Genomic DNA, 13,005 nt, shown 5'->3' with positions numbered 1-13,005 from the left:
TTAATGGAGAGAGTAAGGAGGGTTTTTTATAAGGTAACCGGCGGCGGGAGGAAAAAAGGGGAACGGAAAACCGCTGTATTAAAAGGTGGATTTGGTGGAGAGTGACGTGGAGACTTACAGATGGTGACAGGTGGGCCAATCATATTAAATTTGTGATGGTGAATAATAGATTAGAGGTAGGTGATCACTGCGTCACTGCGGTGTCGCTCTATCCTGTCGTCTGTTTACGATAAGCTATAAATGAGGGGTGTGGGGCCCAAAGCGTTTAGAGGAGCACTGGGCGTTGATTTGATTTTGTGAACTTTCTTTATGCCCGTTCGATTTAACCAATTTGGACGACGCCTTTGGGCCTTCGTTTTTGTCCTTTGACACCGCATTTTGCATAAGCAGTACATATAAAAATGATTATTATTTTATTTTTAGAAAATAACAGGTTAAACAGAACTGAAATAATTAAAACATGATTTTTTTTTTTAACTTTGCCTATAAAATTAAAATATTCAATATTGATTGTATTTTATCTCGGTCAATATCAATATTATTGTAGTGTAAAAAACAAGAGTTCAAAATATTTAAACCTATTTATATTATATAAAAATCCTTGTTAATATATCAAATAATAATATAAAAATAAAAAGTTAAAAAAATCAGCAGTTTGGAAACTAGAAATACTTATTTGGTTTTGACTAAAATAATCAACGTTTTTTTTTTTGATAAATTACAAAAAGAGGATAAAATTTTAACAGCAATGTGACTAACTAGACTTGAACCCAAGCCACTTTAATTATCAAACCAACACATAGAAACACTTTCAAAACTAATCATGCGATCGAATTGGTTAGGTAAACAGTTTGTTGGTTTAATCAAAAACAGTTTGATTGATCCAATTAGTTTGTGCATTTCAATTAAATAAAATGTTTAAAAATCATAAAAAAATAATATATAATAAAAAATGGTTCAATTGTCGATTCAATCCGTTTGTATTAATTCGCAAGTTAACCAATCAAATGCCTCTCTTCGAATCAGTATATTGACTAATTTCTAATCTGATCAATATGTTTAGATCGATTCAAACTACCATAAAAATACTATCCTAAATTCAAGTGCATTCTGTATAAATTATATGTGAACTCTATTCAAATTTATTTGTATTTAAATTTCATTAATTGACTGTTACTTTTAAAAATATTTTTTTAATATTAGAACCTAAGATTTTTATAAAAGAAAAATATGGCTTATGAGTATGAATATTTATTGGTATGGTAAATTGTTATACTTATACATTTCTTTTAATAAAAAAACCCATTTAGTAACAAATTAAAATTTGCATAGACTTAATTGCGAAGAAATAAAAATTATTAGAGTAGTTTAGAACCATGAATGGCCGGTTCATAAACTTCATTCATGCCTTCATCTACTTGCAACAATAAAATTTGCACTATATTCAATGCATTCATGGTCCAACTAAATCGATATCACACATTCTATACTATTTTTATTTAGAAAATGAAAATGCTTAATTCTTTTAAGTAAAATATAGATTTTGTTACTTTTTCCATACTTGTGCTGAAATTAATCTGTTTTGGAAATCTAAAATCTCTATTAACCATGAATGTCATAATTTCTACTTCAAAAATCAATCTCATTATTTCTCTTATAAATATGTTTATTTATGCTATTAGCATATGTACTATGCAAAAATCGTGAATTAGTCTTTATATTTTAATTTTATCATTTTTAATTATTTGTATTTTGAGAATTTTAAAAAAATTGGTGATAGAGAATTTTAAATTCATTAAGTTAAGTTTTACTATTTTCAAAATTTATTCTTGCCCAATATATTATCGTATTGAGTATTACTATTTTAGTTTGTTATTTCAACATGTTACTCGTCAAAAAATCTTTAATAGATTTAACAATTATTGTTTGTATTAATATTGAAATTTGAAATTCAAATAACATAACAACTAATAATGATCCAGTTGAAAACATAAACTAAATCTACAGTTTTGTGCAATAATAGCGAATTTTAAAAATAGATTTAATTATTACCATTTGGTTATAACGAAAATTTCAAAATTCTTAAAGTTGACTAATTTGAAAAGTAAATTAACTAAAATTAATCAAATTAAACTTATATATACTAAATCCATAATTTATTCAAAGTACTAGAACTAATAGTAAAATTTAACCTCTATTTTTTAAGAGAAAAAGACATCTCAACTTTCTTTTCCTTGTTTAATAATTTGTGTGACATCTGCCCAACTAAAATTTTTTCTTTTGAAGTTAATTGAGTTTTAATATGATTGGTATCGATATTATTATTAATGTAAGAGGACGTACATTCAAGTACAATTGAAATGCATTATCCTACTATTTATGGGTTAAGGAGGGATTATGAATAGTTCTAGGCATTGTATAAAAAATAAATATGATCATAACATTGTTTTAGAAAATATTCTTTTCAAAACAAGAAGCTTTGCTACTTTTCCTTTCTTTTTTTTTCTTCTTTTACCAACCCTTTTAGATTTATATATATTTATTTATCTAAAAAATATCATTTTATCTTATTTGTAGTTTTCTCATTGTTTCATCTTTGTAATGTTATTATCCTCACACCCAACTCTCACTTTCACCCATCACAATCCACTTGTTATGAACTTATAGGAAAATTTGTTAAATTTTAATTAATTAAAATATATTTCAAATTCTTTAAATTTGAAAATTAATCCAATTATTTTATTTTCAAGAATTTAATCAATTTACTTTTTAGATTTAATAATTCAAGTCAAATTGATAACACCGCTAACTTTAATTGATATCTTTTAAAATTGTTGGTGTGATATTTTGAGATGAAAGAAAAATATTCACTCGATAGTCATGTAATAAAAAATGATATTAAAATGGACTTGAAGTTGACAGAAGAATCATAACAGTATAATCAACCATCTTTATAACAAAATTTTGAATGTCACCTATATCAACATCTAAGACACATATAACGCCATTTGAGATTCAAATCATATTTTTAAAAATATTAAATTAAAAACTATAATATATTAATAATATTATCAATGAGGAGATTTAGATTGTATATTTAATAAAATTTAGTAATTTAATTTCATTTATTAAAATATGTTTTCACATAAAATTTAAATATATGATTGAAAAGTACCTCATTTTTATTTTAGAGATATAATTAATTTTGAGTTATAAAAAATTGAAGTTTGATAGAGAAATATAACTATATTATTGATTTGATTTTAAAGTAATTACAAGCATAAATTAGAGTGGGTTTGGAAAGAAATAAATAAAATGCGTCGACTTCCATAAATTCCAGTATGCAAAGCCAAAGGCATATATGTCTCCATCTTGTTCAACAACCATTTAACTACCCTCTTTTCTGATTTTACGCTTCTCATCTAAAACCTTTAAAAACATACCCCCTTTGTCGCCTTCCATAAAACACAACAAATAATTCTCCAAAAATCGTTTTGCCCACTCAGTACAACAACTACTTGCTTTGTTTTTATGACCACACATCCACTTCAATTTCTACATACTCTCCAATCTTATTTTTATGTATTTCACACTCTCTTTTAAGATTTAAATAATATTTTTTATGGATTAATTTAATATAGTTTTGGTTTCAAAAATATTTCGTGGAAAAACTAATTTTAGAATTTTTTTTGGTATTCTTATTAAAATTTTTATTTATAAAGTGAAATATATGTATTTAAACTTAAATTATAATAAAATGTATATACAGCTCATTATTATATTTTAATATATTAAAATTGCATACAAACATAATACTATATAATGTTACGTATTTAAAATAAATTTCAAAAGGAAATTAATTATATATCCTATATAAATATTTTAAAAAAATTGAATGATAAATGAAGGTTAAAAATATTATTTTACTTCCAAAAGTGTTTTTTTCAAACAAAAAAAATTATATAGAGCTTTTAATTATGAATCATTACAAAGATGGAACTAAATAAATAATTCAATTTAAACTAACAAATTAACTAATACATAGAACTCGAATCTAAACCTTCAAGATCTTAAACTCAGATGTGGACTTTGAAGATCCCAGGGGTTTACCAACGCAACCAAGTGTTGAAGAATTGTTGTAATTGATGCACGAGTAGAGACCAAGGGGGTAGAAATTAGAATGCAATGTTTGGGATTGAGGGCAGAGGTTTGTTGGTTGAAGGAATAACATATGCAATTGTCTAGGAATCCATAGGCAAGAAATTTGTGATTTGATTTCTATGGAGTTGGAATGGGAATATTTGGATGACTATGCTTTTAGTCTTGTGGAGATGGATAAAATCTTTGACATCCAACTTCTTATCTTGCTTTTTTCTTAATTGTTGGATAATGGAAATAAAAATGGTAAATGATGATTCACTACTTGAATTACGATTTAAAAATATTATTGGCTTACATCAATGATTTAAGTGTAATTGATACTGAAACAAATATTCCCAAAATAGCGTGAAGGATGCAAATTATGGTAATTTTATGCTTAGTGTTTACATTTTAAAACCACTGATACAAATGGTTAGGTTGGTATTAAAAGGTTAATTAAACGTTTTAAATTGAGTTGAATGATAAAATTAAAAATAAAAATAGTGACTCTTATGCAATGGAAAAATAAGACACATTTTAGAATGAAGTGCAAAAGAATACCAAAATAAATTAGTGTTGAAATAATTTTAATTTCAATTCTTTTATTTAAAAGTTATAATTCTAAACAAAGTGAATAAAATTGTTTTTAGATATGTTTATTTATAAAATCTAATTAATTAGAGTGTATACCATAAGCGAGGTTAAAGTTTAAAAACTTTGAGAAAACAAAATCAACTATAACATTTTAATTAGGACCAAATAAAAAGAGGTTTATATCCATATTTTGGCATTAGGTCATAATTAGACCACTCAATTTTACTCCAACTTGAAAACTCAAATCTAAACTTGACTTAATCATAAAATCAACAATTTAAATTTATCCGACCCAATTTTTTTAAAAAGATAATTTAAACTTAAAAGTGAAAAAAAATAAATAAAAGAACTCACGGGAGAATCCGGTTCTCAATTTTGAATGATCCAAAATTGAATTAATTCAAATTATATAACCTAAAATCACCAGCAATTGTAGGGTCTATTTGTAATTTCAGCTTTGTATCTCTATATATACTATTAAATGTTTTATATTTGTTAAGCAGCTTGCCTAACAACAATCAGAGTGGCGCAGCGGAAGCGTGGTGGGCCCATAACCCACAGGTCCCAGGATCGAAACCTGGCTCTGATAAAGATTAGCCGGCATTTTTTTGTCTTGTCTTTTTCCCGTCACAAGCTGAATTTTGCAGAAGTTATGTTTCAAAATCAGAAGAGAACTTTTTGTTTAGCCTTCAATCCTTTCACATTAACGTGAACACGAACACCTGCTTAGCTCCATAATAATGTCTTAACACTTGCCACAGAATGAACATTCTGCTCTGTGTATATAAGTTCAAATTTCCAGCTGCAGGAGTTTTACATTTTCATGATCACAAAACTCTTATATTAATTGCTTGAGGGACTTCAAAAGATTATGCTTGATGTCAGGTGCTTGGCTTTTTGGATATGGACAAAAATCTTTGACTTGTCTTGGACCGGTGCTACTCTTTTCCATTATTGTACCATCAAAAGATTTTGTATACTGTAATTTTGGCGTTCGGCCCGATAACAGTATTGGGCCTTTTATGTCTCTACATCTATGCATTACCCTAAGCCCATGCTTTTAATATACACTTAGGTTAAATTGAATATTTCCATTAATATTCTTGTTTTATTTAGTTTTTATATAATATTATATTATTCATGTGTAGAAAGAAAAAATTATGTGTTGAATTGTTGGTTTAGCATTTCACCAATAATGTTAACGCCAAAAACCCTAATAAGATAGTTTATGTACTACATTAAACAAGTTTTTAAAGCACAAGTACCATAATAAAACACATATTGATAGTTCAAGTAATGCAGTGAACATTTTTGAAGTACAAATACCACATTGAATATTTTATAAATATACAAATACCAAATGTAATATTATCTCTAAAAGTATTGTTCATGTATCGTGCATTTTGTAATATTTTGATCCTTGTACCTTTCGAAAGAGCATAAATGTTCATAAAATGAGTAGAATGGTTATTTTGTAAGATTTGAAAATTATATAAGATAAACTTAATTAAATGATATGGCTTTAATTTAAAACAAAAGTGACATTTTTAAGTGATGTATGTTTATCCGATTTATTATGGTTTAACTTGAATTATTGTATTTGACCGATGAATAAGATTAAAACTCGGATCATGTTAAATGCAACATAATTTGAGTTTATATATATATATATATATATATATATATATATATAGATTATGACACATGCACGATGTAGGTGAAAAATAAAATTATACAACAAATATACTTACAAAAACAATATAAATAACGAATGTGCCTTTCGTTGAAAGATAAAATACAGATGTAAATAAATAAATAAAACTAAAGAGCTATGTGTTCAAATTTTATTATGTGTATATTTTTCTACTTTTCTTTATAAAGTGAAAAAACACCCTCAAAATAATACAATTTATTTTCTAAAGTAAGGGTATTTTTATCTTTTCTCAACTAATTTGTACCTAATTAACTTGTAATACCAACTTAATCGATGATTTATAATAATCTACCTAATTACCTACTAAACTTTTCATTTGTTTCTATTTTGATCACTAATTATCCAAATTTACTTTTTAATCATTGAATTCTTAATATTTAATCGCGTTATGATATGGTAATTTTTTTAAAAAAATTTGTGGGAAACTATCTTCCCCACTACCTTAGCCAGTCACCATAGTACCTTCTCTTCATCTTCAACTCCTAAACTAGTCACCAAAGCAACTTCTCTAGTCTAAACCAAGCCACTCACATAACCAATACCACCATTCTTCACCATCTCGACTCTCGCCGTTGAACCCAAAAGCCTTCACTACCTAAAAATCGCATTTAACTCAATTTACCTACACCATCACCTCATCAAACAAACCACTCAACAACTCTCCAAGAGCCTGACCCGAAACTAACACCACTCCATTCGACTTTCATCATCACCTATCACTATAGTTAAGTGACTAAAATAAAAATAAACTAAAAGTTTAGTGACTAATCTAAAAATAGATGCACAATATGCCTAATTGCGTTGCTTAATCCAAGAGCCCAAAAGAGAAGTCTTGAAACCCCATACAAAAGGGTCACTAACGAAATCATCAAATGGTCCAACACTTTTTGACACTTTTTTTCGCATGAGACTTTTTGTTTTAGAAAAAGAAGTAATCTTTCGCAATTGCTGGCAAGAACCACAAAAGTAAAAGTTAAAGATTGAGATTATTCTCCTTTTTGGAGTAAATTTCTTTCTTTTTATATGTCTTCATTGAACTTACTATCATAATCATGATATTCCCTTTATATATATATTGATATGTTAATGAATGCCAACACCTTAATTTCATGTAAATCACTTTCCCTTTAATTTGCTTTTGTACAAAAAAATAACATGTTAAATGAATTGTGTCGATAGTTTTAGGACATGGAAAGGGTTGAATTGGACTGTGAGGGGCGAATTTAAGGGGCAGCCCTAAAAATGAAAATCGCATAATTTAGTCCCCACAAAAATGAAAAAAATTTATATTTAGCCCCTTCGAGAATGATAAGTCAAAAATTAATAAATGATAAAATTATATTTTGACCTCTTAAAATTTTATAATTTAATTTCAACTCACACTAAAAATAATTCTGAATTTTCCCCTAGACTTGTGATGGATGTGAAGGTAAAATACTTATAATATGTATATACAGATATAGATATAAGAGAGCATCAAAGTTTCTATTTCAAAATATAATTTGATTCGTTTTTTTAAACATTAATCTGATTATAAGTTCTTATCATATCTGTATCTTTTATACAATGCCTAAAACTATCCATATCCCCTCCCAATCCTTAAAAAAGAGGATAATACGCTTTAATGCACTCGAATCCACATCCTCCTGCACTAGTAACAATGTCAATGCTAATCGAACTAAGACTGAATCAACAAAACATAATTTGATTCTTAAATCTTTAAAAAAAATTAAATTCATATTTATTTTGGTTTAATTAGTTTGAATTTAATTTATTATAAAGTGAGTTATTTTTTTTATATTTAGGAGAGAGAAATAAAATTGTTTAGGATGGTTTATACACAAACTTTTATACATCACAATATAATATTTATCTCTACGCTAAGAAATTATTAGAAATTTTAAAAGATATTTAAAAATTTGAAGAGTAGATGCAACAAGTAATAACAATAAGGGTGCGTTTGGTTCATCGTAATATAATAGAACTGTAATCGATAATTCAATTGTTAGGTTGAATGGAATGAAATAGAACTGTAATATTATTCTTGTGTTTGGTTGAATGGAATGATGTTGTAATAGCATAAGGAAAAAAAATGACTAGAATACCCTTAGCATAATTTTTGTTAGGTAGATGATTATTGTTATTGTTATTAAATTTTAATAAGATTATTATTAAAAATAATTTAATAAAATAATAAATAATTTAACCATATTTTAACATAATTATTATTAAATATATTTAATAAAATAATATATAATTTAATAAATTTCTTAATATAATTATTATTATATGAATTAAAAATCATAATATATAATACTCTAAAAATAATATATAATCTACTTTATTATTTTTAAACTGTAGTACATATTTAATGTGCTAAAATATCATTAGTGAAACAAATAATTTAATTTTCTACAATAAAAATAAAATATTAGAAGTAATAAGTAACTTGAGAATTATATTTCACATCCAAACATAATATTCATATATTAACAAAAAGTTACATGATTTCATTAGTTTATATGTCAAAATCCATATGTTATAAAATTTTACAACATCAAAAAGTTACAACATTGTAATGACATTCTATCATGTCATTATACCATCCAAATATTACAAACAAAAAAGTTACCAAAATATCATCAACACAACCATTATTTTTAAGGGCCAGCAAGAAATCTTCTGACCCATTCCAATCGCACAGAAGAAGGTAAACTAAAAAATGAGCATTTGCGTTGGATGATTTGGAATTTTGCTCAATGCGCGATAGCGCTCATCCTCAGTTAAACCTTCTACTTCACATAATGTTGGATATAATTTTAAAGCTCTTTCTTGAATGGTCATTTCTGACTTTTGTTGAATTAGCACTTCGGAGGCAATACTCCTACTAATTTCAACGCCAATGGTCCGTATGTTTTCTGCCAATAGAGTGGCAGCATCATGAAATGAAGTAGAAGAAATATGATCACTTGCATCAGAGATCTTTTTTTTCTTCTTTGAAAATGTGGAATCACATTGGTTTCTAGCTGGTTGCGGTTGTGTAGCTGAAAGATCCATGTCATCCAAAGAAACATCAGCTTCGCATTCATAGAAATCATTTCTTTCTTCATGAGTATTTGTAGTAGCTACATCCTCAACATCTATTTCTTCAATAATATCAGTGGCTGTTTGAGATCTTTCCTAATGGCTCGATCTTTTGCGTAGATGGCAATAAGTTGGTCATAATAAGGGAAACTACGATGTTTGAATTGATTGGCTTCTTTATGACTCTATAAAATGAGGAATTCATATTAGATATAAGTTTGGTCAAAATAAGATAATAAAGGCTTGAAACAATTCTTACATTTATATATGAGTTCCACACCACATCTTCAGCAACAACAAGCTGCCTATGCTCATCCCAACCAAAATCACTATTATTTTTTCCATTAAGCATGTCATAAACGATTGACCAATCCCTTTTCAATATCCTAATCCTCGATTCAAGATTAGGTTTAGCCTTCAACATGGTATTGGGTAAAACTTTTTCTAACTTTTTTCCAACTCATTTAAATAACTGGCTTTGAATCTCGTATCAACATTAAAGGTTCCAACATTGTGCAAGTCGACCATACAGGCAACCAATGCAGCATCTTCTTCTGGAACCCATTTTCTTCTGGTTCCTCGAGAATTTTGGGAAGAAACACTTGATTGTGAAAAACCTGACATAACTATCTTAAGAAAAAAAAACAAATTAAAATTAAGTTCAATATTATGAATCAAAAGGTCAACACTTTATAAAATTATAACACATGATGAATCAAAAGAAAATAAATTATAATTCAACAAGTCTAGTGCAATACAAAAAACAATTCAAACACCACCAAAGTTTCATAAACTAGATACATGAAATAACATAAACAAATTAACGTTTACTATTTTTACCCTAAACCTAATTAATTTCTAGATGCTTGCCATTCATCGAACATTTGGTTGGCTAGTTCCATCCTCCAAGTAGCCCATGCATCTGATGGATGAATATTTACGATATTTGATTCATCGTCATCTATCACATTACTAGGTAATCCTTCTCCCAACTCTGCTTCAATAGGATCAAGACTCATATAGGTTCGAATAAAATTATGGAGCAAACAACATGCAATAATGATTCTATTGTGCACCCTCACAGGATAGAATGATGGACTCTTAAGTATTCCCCATCTAAGTTTTAATAACCCAAAGCATCTTTCAATAACATTACGTGCTGAAGCATGTTTCATATTGAAAAATTCTACCGGAGTACTTAGCTGGTAACCCTAACGCCACTCATTCAAATGATATCTTTGTCCTCTAAAAGGTGCAAGAAATCCCTCATAATTTATGTATCCAGCATCAACTAGATAATAACAACCTATAAAAAAAAACTATTTGTCATGGTTAATTTTCCAAAACAGTTTGATCTTAAAAATTAATTCAAAGTCCTCTGATTTTGCACTTTACCATGAGGAACTTTTAGTCCATGTCTCTTACTAATGGTATATTGAAGAACCCGTCCATCAACAACAAAACCTTCCCAACCAGGAAGAACATAAACAAAATATATATCAGGTATACAAACACCTAACATATTTGTTGATATGTCACCTTTTCGCGTTTGATATCTAGGTTTATCAACTGTTGGAACCCTAATCTTGATGTGGGTTCCATCTAAAGCACCTAAGCAATTCTACATCACATGTATAAAACCTTGAGTTAGGATACTATATTTAAATCTAAATAAACTAAATTATGTACAAGCTATATATAGAACTCACTCTAATACCTTGAACCATTTCCACATTGGGTCTATAGAATTAGCTGTAATTGACTCTCCCTTTTTAAATAACACATCTTGTAAGTGTATGACAGCATTTAAAACATTGTGAAATTATCTGCTAACGGTTTCCCCAGACCTATTAAAGTGATGCTTGATAACTCAATTTTTAAGGTGATGAGAAATTATATGTAAAAATATTGCCACTTGCTCATCAACAAGCATGTTTCTTGACGACTTCAATTCCCCTAAAGTTTGTAACATCTCACATAGTTTAAAAAAGGTAATTCTATTCATCCTAACTTGTTCAATGCAGGTCTCGTCACTGACATATACAAGTCTTTTCACATAATCTCTTTTTGCATAAAAATCTAAAATATAAGATCTAATCCTAGGTCTATAAGTATGTAGGCTATGGATGACACCCAATGTAACTAAGAACCAACTCGAAGCTGTACACATTTGCAACCATATTGTCAATGCAAGACCAATTATTTTACGCCTCACACTTTGTACCATTAAAGGCAAACGAGCTATTACTGCAAGATATTAAAGTGTTACATATCTTCAAATCGTAGTAAAAGGGTCACATTTCTCTAATACTAATTTCAATAACAGTGAAATAAAATCAAAGAATTTAATTGCCAAAGAACTTACAGTGATTCAGTGAATACAAGACGCTCAACTGTGGGTGGAGGAAGCAATCAAACAAGCCAAAGAAAAAGAGGAAGCAATAACACACTATCAAAGAAAAATGAACAATACATATTAAGAATCTTTACAAAGCACAAAATAGAAATTACAACTATCTTTGCAAGTAAAAAACTTGAAATTCATTTCTTTATCAATCACCCAAAAAAGGTAAAAAGAAAAGAAAAGAAAAGAATTTGTTTTTATAGTGTGTTAAATATCTTAAAATTATGTATTTTAAAATATTCGATTATTATTTTTAATTAAATAAAATCTAAAACTCCATATACATTACATTCTTACCATAACATGATTTGTTTGTAGCATTTTACTTTTTTTTTGTTTCGTTTGTTGAGATAATTATATTAAGAATGTTATTAAATTATATATTATTTGCAGCACTTAAACACTTCAATTTACATCATTTGAGCACATCAATTTATAGCAATTAAACACTTCAATTTACAACATTTAAACACCTCAACTTACAACACTTTAACATCCCAATTAAGAACATTTATACACCTCAATTACAGCGATAAACATCTCAATTTCTAGCAACTAAACAATTCAATTTGCAATACTTAAACACTTCAATTTACAACATTTAAACACTTCAATTTGCAACACTTTAACACTTCAATACACAACATTTAAATACTTCAATTTGTAACACTTTAACACTTCAATTTACAGCATTTAAACACTTCAATTTGCAGCATTTTAACATCTCTATTAATAATATTTATACACCTCAATTACAGCAATAAAATATCTCAATTTCCAACAACTAAACACTTCAAATTACAGTACTTAAATAAGGCTTTACAAGTACAAAAATGATCAGCAACAGCATCTACTTTGCTTGAGCAACAGGAAATTTTTGCACTAATTGGACAACAACTAAATCTGAAATAAACGAGTTTAACCAGTACAAAACAGTAGCAACCATGAAATTTGTAAAGAAATTTTTTTTCCCTATTTAACTATCGTCGAATCATCCATGTAAAATTGATAAGAATTTCAAGCATGGAAATAATAAAGGAGTTTAAAGAAAACTCACCATTAGCAACAC

General features: G+C 27.6%; 1 non-coding gene across 1 annotated transcript; it reads left to right on the top strand.

The window, feature by feature from the left end:
• The first annotated feature begins 5,251 nt into the window (after window positions 1-5,251).
• Window positions 5,252-5,323, top strand: TRNAM-CAU (transfer RNA methionine (anticodon CAU)). Its single transcript has one exon. It is a non-coding gene; the product is annotated as a tRNA-Met (tRNA).
• Window positions 5,324-13,005: the final 7,682 nt, after the last annotated feature.

This window comes from Gossypium raimondii, chromosome 2 (assembly GCF_025698545.1).
Source record: "Gossypium raimondii isolate GPD5lz chromosome 2, ASM2569854v1, whole genome shotgun sequence".
NCBI classification, from domain to species: Eukaryota; Viridiplantae; Streptophyta; class Magnoliopsida; order Malvales; family Malvaceae; genus Gossypium; species Gossypium raimondii.
Note: the sequence above shows the minus strand (reverse complement) of the source record. Positions and strands in the feature narration are given on the sequence as shown.